The sequence below is a fragment of the Lipotes vexillifer genome, unplaced genomic scaffold (genome assembly GCF_000442215.2).
Source record: "Lipotes vexillifer unplaced genomic scaffold, Lipotes_vexillifer_v1.1 scaffold39, whole genome shotgun sequence".
NCBI lineage: Eukaryota > Metazoa > Chordata > Mammalia > Artiodactyla > Lipotidae > Lipotes > Lipotes vexillifer.
Window position 1 is genome coordinate 3,397,198 of NW_006787038.1, and position 10,537 is coordinate 3,407,734.

Consider the following 10,537-nt stretch of genomic DNA (forward strand, 5'->3'; position numbering starts at 1 on the left):
CATACCGCAAAAAAAAAAAAAAAAAAAGCAAAGATGGAGATATCTCCCCCAAAGAAGCAATTCTGCCTCAAGTCTGCAACATGGAACCCTGCCTGGGTTTCCATCCTGCAGATTTCTGACTCAAGACCGCAACATCCACTCTTCCCTGAATCTCCAGCCTGCTGGCCTGCTCTTACATTTCAAACTTGCCTGCCCTCACCACCCTGTGAGCCAATTCCATATATATATTTCCTATACAGTTCTGTTTCTCTGAAGAATCCTGACTGATAGGATTACACTGGGTCCACCCAGATAATCCAGGATAATCTCCCTATTTTATCAATTTTATTTTTTTAAATTTTGGCCACGCCTTACGGTGCAGCATGTGGAATCTTAATTCCCTAACCAAGGATCGAACCTGCACCCCCTGCCGTGGAAGCTTGGCGTCTTGACCACTGGACCGTAATCTCCCTATTTTAAAGTCAGCTAATTAGCAACCTTAACTCCATCTGCTACCTTTACTCCTTGTTGCCATATAACCTACCATTTTCACAGGTTCTGGGGACGAAGACATGAACATCTCTGAGGGGTGGAAGAATTTATTCTGCCTATAGTCAAAATGTAAATAAATAGAGCTTTATTTCCCTCCCATAATAATATGTCTGGAAGTGGAAGTTGAGGCTTGGGGGCATTGCTCTATGAGTCAGGCTCTTTATAGCCTTCCATATGTTGGCTTTGGTTCTTAAACTCGCCACCTCATGCTCACAAAACAGCTGCCTCAGCCCCCAACATTATATCCTCATACCACTATGCCAAGCAGGAAGGAAGAGAATAGGCAGAAAGGCCTTCCCCTTTCATCCAAGGCAACAAACCTTTCCTGCAGCTTTCCACAAACTCCTTTTTGCATGTACTGATGGGACCCGAGTTACACGGCCATTTCTAACTGCAAAAGACACTGGGAAAGTATGTGACTTTGTATCCTGTATGGAGAGAGGCAGGTGAAACAGAGGGGGCTTTGAAATGGCTTTGGGTATCCGTGCTGTGATGTCTGCCACACAAGTTCACACAGAGCTTTGCATGGCAGACCTGGGGCTGGGCAGGGTCCTGCAGGGGGCTCGTGGCCACTATTCTTCACGATCCTGTCTTAACAAGCAGATTGTCTGCACAAATCAGGGGAGCCTTGTGGTAGGAGTGTGGCTCTCACTGCTGTTTGGACTCGGTCATCAGTGAAGCGGAGTTGCTCTGAAGATGAATGAGATAAGCTGTGTAGATTTGTTAGGTAGCAGAGCAAGTTACTTTTACCCAGAAATCACAGCCTGGGGGGGTCCAGAGGAGATGCAAGGGGAAGACAGGAGACCCAACCCTGGGGCCCCAGCCCACCCATCACAGAATGTGCAGCCCTCCATTTCCAAAATGCTGTCTCCACCCCTTGCAAGTTCTTTATTGGTACTATCGATTATTCTTGTTAATTAATTAGTGTTTGCTGAGTGAAGGAGAGAGACCCATTGGGCCAAAACCTCTTTCAAGCTGCCAGGGGACCCAGAGCAGGGCAGGAGAGATTTCAGCAGGCACAGGAAGGCAAAGGCCCTCGGAGGAAAATCAAAGTCCCCTTCACCCCAGGCTCTCTCCTCCCAAGCACCGTGAAGGGAGCTGGGGACCCCGGGCCTGCTGGTGACAGTGACTAACTGCGGGGCAAGCCCGGGGGAGGGGGCCAGGCCAGCTCCATTATGTTTATGGCCCTGGCTTGGTGGGCGGGCTCCCGGGTGAGCTCAGGGGGTGCCTGTCTGCCAGGTGGGGGGCTGGGGGAAGCAGCACCCATGGGGCTGGGTGGGGAGTGCGGGAGGGAAGGAGGGAGGAGCCAGGTAGGGAAGGAGGGGAGCAGCACAGCGTGTTATAAAACACTAAACCCTGGTTGAAAGGTTGTTTCTTTTATTTTAAAGAAAGAATTAAGGGATGTTGCTTGAGAAAAACAGAGAGGGGGAACTGAAAAAGAGGCGAAGACAGAACAAGAGACAGAAAGACAAGGAAGGACAGGAGGGAACAGGAGAGGGTTCCAGGAATTAACGAGGCTGGGCACCAGATATGGCGGGAGGTGGCGGGCTGCTCCTCAGAGGTGGGGAAACTTGCTCAGGTCTCAAAGAATGGCTTTGAATTTGGCCTCTCTGACCCCAAAGGCCAAGCTTTTCACCAGGCCACTGGCTGTGGAGGTGGAGGTGGAGAGGGAGGCTCTGGGGACGAAGGGGCCCAGGTGTAAATCACCTGAGTGGGCGAGGAGCTTAGTAGCCCCACAGTGGCCCTCGGGATCACCTTGATCAAATGCCCTCGGCGGGTTCTCTATGATCTGTGGTGACAGCTGCCATCCCTGGTGGAACTGGGCTGCCTCCCCTGCGTCCTTGAGGTATGGCAGGTTAAGGGCTGTGACTGGAGGTTAAGGGCTGTGACTCTAGAGCCAGACGGCTTGGATCCAAATCCTGGCTCTGCCATTTGAGAACACTACTTAAATCCTTATGCCTCAGTTTCCTCTTATGGAAAATAAGGGTAATAATAGTTTCCATCTAATAGGGTCGTTATGGGTGTTGTTATGGATGTATGTAGTGTGCTCAGAACCAGCATCAAATAAGTACTCAACAAGTTTAGCTGTCGTTAGATACTTCTTTACTAACAAAATCCTTCTGTTGTTGAGGATGGCAATGTGCCCAGCTAAAAAATTACATTTCCCAGCTTCCCTCACAGTTAGGATACCCCATGAGATGTTAGAGGAGGTCATTGTGCGGGTCTTCCAGGAAATCTCTTTAAAAGGGACTGACTCTTCTCTGGCAAGCTCATCCTTTCCCCCCTTCTTCATGCCAGGAAGGTGGGTGTGATGACCTGAGCTGCAGCAGCCTTTCTTCAGCCCTGAGGTCCCCTTGAGATAGAAGCCATGCACTAAGGGTGGTGGAGCAGAAAGGTAAAGGAGCCAGAGACACTGACCACATCGAGGGGCTGGACCTCCTTTCTCCATAAGCCCTTTGCCTGAGACAAAAACAAACCCTTAACTTGTTTAAACTACTGTAGCTTCAGGTTTCTGTTAACTGCTGCCCCCAAAATCCAAGCTGATACAGATTGAAAAGTTAAATAGATTCTAGAAGAGTTAGAGAAATTTAAACTGATAAATCCAAAATGGGTGACGTGTGGAAAGTGGGTGTGGTTGGGGACATGTCTGGGAGATTTCAAATAACCTCAGAGGTCCCATGACCTGTCCCTTGGGCTAGAGTATCTGTGAGTCCAAGTCAGGGAGTGATTGTCTTATTATTGTCTTCACCAAAGCAATGAGAAAAAAGGTTTTCTAGAAACCAGTGCAGAGCACAGGCTCCTAGACATCAACGTCCCATTGTCAGGAAGGGAGGGAAGCCCTCAGAAGACCACCAGAAACAGGACTGTTCAGCAACCTGAGGTCATAGGGGCAGCTACTGATGTTACCCATCTGCGCGGCTCACTTCATGCTTCTGAGGATGACACACACTCTAAGCCTTAGAAAGTCTCAGAAGGCCCCTGTTGTGTTGGGATGGGGTGAAGGAGGGCCCTAGGATAATTCTCATCTCTAAACCTCTGCACTTCTCCTATGGGTCTGTGTCCAGCGGGCGTTCCATGCCTGGAATGTCTCATGATCCTTGGGACACAGTGTGTACCACGTTGCAGGTGCAGCCCCAGGTGAGATGGGGGGTTCTCGGCTCCTTGGGTCCTGGTCCTCGGGTTGGATGGTGGCCACTTCTTGCAGGAAATAAGGAAGGGCTATATCTTCCCAGGGGAGTAGGGGTGGGCTGCTCCCTGCACCACTTCCCCAATCTCAGCTCTTTGAAATGAATGAGAAGAGAAGGCCAAGGGGCCAGGAGAGGCCCCCAAAAGGTGTTCCCCGCTCAGACACCTGCGAGGGTGGGCTGAGGAGAAGCTGCGTGCGTTGATGTGTTTGTTTGAAAGAAGGACACCAGATTAGAAAGACGGGAGCGCTGAGGTTCCCCACTGGACCCTGAGGCCAAGGGGCAAGGAGAGGCCAGCACTGGGTGGAGGGCAGCAGTGAAGACCTCCAGAAGCGGGTCAGGGAGGCTCAGGGCTTCCTGTGAGTGTACTCAAAGACTTTGTGGGTCCCTGGCTTCCACGTGCGTTCTGCAGGTCTCTCTACATGAGCGTGCTTTCTCATCAGTGAATTTCTTGGTTGACATGGAGTCAAGCGTGTTTGCAAATGTGGGGAAAGTATCTGATTCTCTCGTGGAATCTTGGCTTAGAAGCGGGGTGGAGCCCCAGGGCTAAGGGAGGAGGGGGAACCCCACCCCCATGGAACCGGGAGCCTCCCACACTAGGGCAAAACAGAGGCGGTTCATCTCTGCAGAGAACGCCGAGTAGAGATCAAAACCAAGTAGGCTCAGGATGAAGCTATAGGCCAAACTTCCTCAGAGGTATGGGATTTCGGGGGTGGAGGACTCAATGCCTGGAAGGGCCCCCTGAAGCTACTTTCACACAGGAGAGCATTCTGAGAACTGCAGTACCAGGGTGGCTAGAGCCACATCCAGCCCATTCAAGGTTTGTCTCCTCACCAAGAAAGGCTTCCGGGGTCTCTCATTCACTCGTTTAGCCATTCACTTATTCTGTCCACAATTCCTTTGCGGGGCCGTGCGCATAATAAATAGTTCACTCTAAGTCATAGCTCTCGATTCCTCTGGTGCTCAATTCTAAATTCACTGCCTCCCTTCTTTTGCTGGGGTCTCTGATCCAGCTTGCTCTGCTGCTTGTTGAACCGCATCCCGGAGGCACAAGGGCAGCACGGAGCTAGCTAGAGTCAGCCCCTTTGCCTTGCTTCAAAGTCATGGATGCCACCCAGTCCTGGCTACTAAAGTATCATTGAACAAGAGGTCCATTTCTGCCGTTTTGGCTCAGGGTCCCAGAATTTCTGCTACACTATTAGGATCTCCTCAAGGGTCTGAAGTTGACCCAAAGTTGTTGAGAGCCTTCACTCATCTAACAGCTACTTTTTAAGCGCTTCCTGAATACCAAGTACTTCAGGAATACCTCGGGGACACTGGGGGTTCAGCTCCGGACCACCGCGAGAAAGCAAGCATAGCAATAAAGTGAGTCAGATGGCGTTTTCCTGGTGCATATAAAAGTTATGTTTACACTATACTGTAGTTCTAGTAAGTGTGCAATAGCATTATGTCTAAAAAACAATTTACATACCTTAGTTTTATTTTCATTTTGTTTGCTGCTTTTCCAACTTTATTTGGAAGAAAAACAAATCCAGGTCCCAGTGCCCCCGTGCCCTCCTCCAGCCCAGCCATAATTTAAATAACTTAGAGACAGAGTTGGGGTCAGGTGGGGAGTGGGTGGGAGAGGGAGCGAGGAGAGCCCACTACAGCCGCTGCAGCGCCCGCTTCTTGTCCGTCTTTTTCTTGCCTGCCAGCTTCTTATCATGCTCACCGGCGTGCTTCTTGGCCATGGGCCCCTCGGCCCCTCCCGGGCGTCCAGGAGCCATGGCGTCGGCGGTGGAGGCCGCAGCCCCGCTGGCCGGGGACTGCCGGCCCCGGCCCTCCCGCTGGGCCCACCTGCGCCCCGGGGATCTCTGTGAGCAGGCGCGCGCGCCGCCCGCCTCCTCCTTGAGGGCAGACGCGGGGTTAGGGTGGATCAGCAGGCACTTGATGGTCAGCAGCACGTGCCAGATGCCTAGCTCAGCCGTCCAGCCCGTCTTGAGCACGTTGACGCAGACCTCACCGTTGGCGCCCACACTTGGGTGGAAGATCTTGGTCAGGAAGTAGCCCCTGTGTGGGGAGGCAGGGAAGTCCTTCCCCAAAAGGAGTTTCGTGCGGAATAGGTCTGCGGCGTATGGGGTCCCCTCAGGGCCCTCGATGGTGACCTGCAGGTCAGTGAGGCCCTCCTCGTTGGGAAAGACCTTGATTCCATCAGGTGGCTCAGCTGTCAGTGTCGTTGCCTCCCTGTACACCAGGCGGATGATGTGGGCGGGGCAGGTTCACGACTGCTGCAGGCCAGGGGCGGGTCCCACCGTCCCCCTTTCTGCGCCCTCCGGCCGCCGGCCGGGGCGGGGCGGGGGGGGGGGGGGGGGCCAGGGGCGGGTCCCACCGTCCCCCTTTCTGCGCCCTCCGGCCGCCGGCCGGGTCGGGGCGGGGCGGTGGGGGGGGCGCCCAACCGCTGCCGCTGTGGCCCTAGCGACGCCCCGGTGGCCCTAGCGACGCCCCGGTGGCCCCGCTCCCTCCGAGGCCCGCAGTGAACCTTGCCATCTGCAGCTCCTCCCACCACCCGCCCACTGGTGCCCGGCCAGCACTAAGGTACGTACCTTAATTTAAAAATACTTTATTGCTGAAATATGCTAGCCATCCTCCGAGCCTTCAGCAAGTCGTAATTTTGTTTGCAGTAGTAACATCAGTGATCACTGATCCCAGATATAAAATAATGATGAAACAGTTTGAAATATTGTGATAATCACCAAAATGTGACACAAAGACATGAAGTGAGCAAATACTGTTGGGAAAAAATGGTGCCTATAGAGTTGCTCAATACAGGGTTGCCACAAACCTTCAATTTGTTTAAAAAACAAAAACCACAGTACCTGCATACAAAGCGCAATAAAGCGAGGTATGCCTGTACACGTAGCTTTTCCTGCTGGGACTCAAGCACCAGAAAATCCACAAGAATGGCTGTATTTCTGAGATACACACATGGGCAAGGTCTTCAAAATAAAAACAGAACCATGGCACCAAGGTCAGGCTAGGTTTGAATTTTCGTAAGCTCTCCTGGGGAAATAGATGGAGGAACCAGTGTGGAAAGCCAAAAAATCCATAGGCAACCTCTACAACAAAATTGGTAAGGAGAAATCCCATGAACACCCAAATATGAGTGGGCGAGGACGAGCACCCAGTAGCAATAGGCCTGTGTAGTATCAACAACTGTGCCAGAGGGAGCCGAGACAAGACCAAGTTGCTTCTGATGGCTGGAGCAGCTAGAGACCCTTCAAACCACCAGCAGGTGCTGGCCTGAAAGCGTGACAGGCCAACGTGAAATGAGCAGTGATGCTGGGAGGGGTCTCAGCAGGCCCTGAATAGCAGGGGAGGGTGCCCTGGAGCAGTCTAGACCTCACAACTGTTGAAACTCACAAATGAGAGTTCCTTTTCAGGACAGAACCACACACAGAGGAGGGACTACTGGTTGGAGTCTTCAAACTGAGGAGGACTGTGACAGCGGGGGCAAAAGAGAGATAAAGTCTAGAATTCTGTGTGGCTCAAGATGGAAGCCACTATCCATATATGGCTTTTGACATTTAAGCTAACTAAAACTAAATTTAAATATTTAGTTCTTTTGTTGCATTTGTCATGTTTCAAATTCTTTTATTTTTTATTAATTTTTTTAAATTTTGATCCAGTTTTTAAAGGTTACTTTCTATTTATAGTTATTATAAAATTTGGCTATGTTGTACCCTACATCCTTGAGGCTATCTTACAGCCAGTAGTTTGTACCAACCCCTCCTCCACCCTATATTGCCCCTCCCCCACCACTAGTTCTCTATATCTGTGAGTCTGCTTCTTCTCTGTTATACTCACTAGTTTCTTCTATTTTTAGATTCCACATATAAGTGATACCATACAGTACTTGTCTTTTCCTGTCTGACTTATTTCACTTAGCATAATGCCCTCAAGTCCATCCACATTCCTGCAAATGGCATAATTTTGTTCTTTTTTATGGCTGAGTAGTATTCCATTGTGCATATATAGATCAACCACATCTTTTTTATCCATTCATCTGTTGATGGACACAGGTTGTTTCCATATATTGGCAACTGTAAATAATGCTGCTACGAACGTTGGGGTGCATGTATCTTTTTTAATTCGCGTTTTTGGTTTTGGTTTAGTTTGGATATATACCCAGGAGTGGAATTACAGGGTCGTATGGTAGTTCCATTTTTAGTTTTTTGAGAAACCTCCACAGTGTTTTCCACAGTGATTGCACCAATTTCCATTCCCACCAACCATGTGCAAGGGTTCCATCATGTTCCTAATTCTTACAGCCACCTGTAGCTGGTGGCTTCCATTTTATGGTTACTGTATAGGACAGTGCAGAAATAGAACATTTCCATCATCATAGAGAGTTCTACTGGACAGCACTGGAGATAAAAGTCGGGGAGGGAAGCAGAGGTCTCAGAAAGAAAGAGGTCACCTTTTTTTCCTTTCAAGAAAACAACCAGGGCTTCCCTGGTGGCGCAGTGGTTGAGAATCTGCCTGCCAATGCAGGGGACATGGGTTCGAGCCCTCGTCTGGGAAGATCCCACATGCCGCCGAGCAACTAGCCCCGTGAGCCACAATTACTGAGCCTGCGCGTCTGGAGCCTGTGCTCTGCAACAAGAGAGGCCGTGATAGTGAGAGGTCGGCACACCACGATGAAGAGTGGCACCCGCTTGCCGCAACTAGAGAAAGCCCTCGCACAGAAACAAAAAGCCAACACAGCCATAAATAAATAAATAAATAAAATTTAAAAAAAAAAAAAAAGAAAACAACCAAAGAGCAAGGTCTTGAGCAGAAAGCTACAAAAGCTATCTTTCCCATATCCCCTTCCTAACAGTTCAGGAACACACAGCTCCCTTAGACAAGGGCAAAGGAAAAGGACTGCAGTCAAATGCCCCCCAAAAGGCCAAGTCACTTATACGGGAAAGAAAATCAAATTGTCATCAGACTTTTCAACAGCAATACTTTGTGCCAAAAAATTTTTTAAATAGATCAATATATTAAAGCTATGCCAGTTAAGTAAAAGTGAGTGAAGGAAGTTCTATCCAGATAAACTGATAGTCAAGTATAAAGACTGCAGACAAACTTTTGAACATCCAAGAAATCCCCATGAACCCCTCCTAAGGACTTTACTAAAAATGAACTAAGACAATAAAAATGATTGGAGTAATATTGACTAAGACTGGAGATGAGCATTAAAAATGTAAATATATTTAATATATAGAAACATATACTTAATATACAAATGTAATTTTATGTTTATATAAATGTATATAAATACAGTCAAATTATCAAAAAAGAGGGAAGAATGTGAAGAGCATTTGAAAACCATAATAAGATATCTGATTACCTTAAAGGTCTTAATCGGAAGTAAAAAGCTATTGCAAAGGGCTTTCCTGGTGGCGCAGTGGTTGAGAGTCCGCCTACCGATGCAGGGGACACGGGTTCGTGCCCCGGTCCGGGAAGATCCCACATGCCGCGGGGTGGCTGGGCCCGTGAGCCATGGCCGCTGAGCCTGCGCGTCCGGAGCCTGTGCTCCGCAACGGGAGAGGCCACAGCAGTGAGAGGCCCGCGTACCGCAAAAAAAAAAAAAAAAAAAAAAGCCATTGCAAGGAAAGAATAGTGAGTGGGTCATTCTGCCCTCCCTAATATGTCACCTTGGTGCTGTAACTTCTTTGATGTTCAGTTACCCCAACTGGAAGATGGAGGGAAATAAAACCTTGCCTAACCTGTAGGGTAAGAAAAAGTGGTTGACATTCTATAAACATCAAATTTTATTAACCTAGGACCTGGAAAAAAATAGTGCTTTTAAGAGCTGAAGAGACTGGAGGTTTTAGCCAAAGTGTGTGGGCGGGAGGAGATGAGGATGCAGCTGAGCTACTCAAGCCTTTTGCTTCTCTCTGGAAGACGCGAGCCCTGGCCACTCCTTAGGCTGCTCTGCGCTGCACCAGAAATGCGGAGCCACACGATAGGGAAGTAAGCCCCCCAGGGACCTTTGAGGAAGCATACTGCTCTGGAAGGACAGAAAACAAGGCAAGCTGGGGGACAAGGATGGGTGGAAGAGAAAGCCTAAGTCAGAAGATTAGAGACCCAGCTGGCAGGCTTCACTCCTGAGACTGGAAAATCTTGGCTGGAAGGAGAAAATCAAATAGGGGGTAGTCATTTGTTGGGGGGCATACATAGGAGTCACAAAGTCAAGTAGTCCCCCCAGACACAGAGGAGGCAACTCTAGCTTTGTGCTGGTTTCAAAGACACACCCCTCCTCCTTCCCTAGCAGGTGGGGATGGATGGCCCTCATATGCACCAGCCGAGTCACATCCGCCAAATGCACACCCAAGACATCCAGAGAAATTTGAACTCTGGGTCCCAACCCTCAGGGACCTGGTGATTCTGGGAGCCTCTGAGGCTGAGCTGGTCCCTGATACTTGGTCAAATAAAGTTTGCGCATGGTCCCATCACTGCTGCTGTGTTCCTGACTCCCTCTCCAAGGAACCCTGCTCCCCATTTGTCAATTTTAAGTGATAATTTCTATTCAATCTGATACATATTATAAGAATATAAACAAATGCCTCTCCCCCTATCGGCACCATAATCACTTTCTTTTATAGCTATCATTTATTACAGGACGACAGATGGCCAGTTCACAGAATTCCAAAGAGGCAACCCGCCGGCCAGTCACCTGGGAACACAGGCACATTTACATTTCTCCAAAACAGATGGGAAAGGGTGGGGGGAAGGAGGCAGATTCCTGTCAAAACTTTGGCGCTTTCCAAAATGTGTTTCTTTTGCTTCTCCCTCTT

The 10,537-nt window shown here is 49.4% G+C and overlaps 1 pseudogene; it reads right to left on the reverse strand.

The window, feature by feature from the left end:
- Window positions 1-5,359: 5,359 nt before the first annotated feature.
- LOC103073685 (ubiquitin-conjugating enzyme E2 S pseudogene) lies at window positions 5,360-5,968 on the reverse strand (annotated as a pseudogene).
- Between the last annotated feature and the right edge of the window lie 4,569 nt (window positions 5,969-10,537).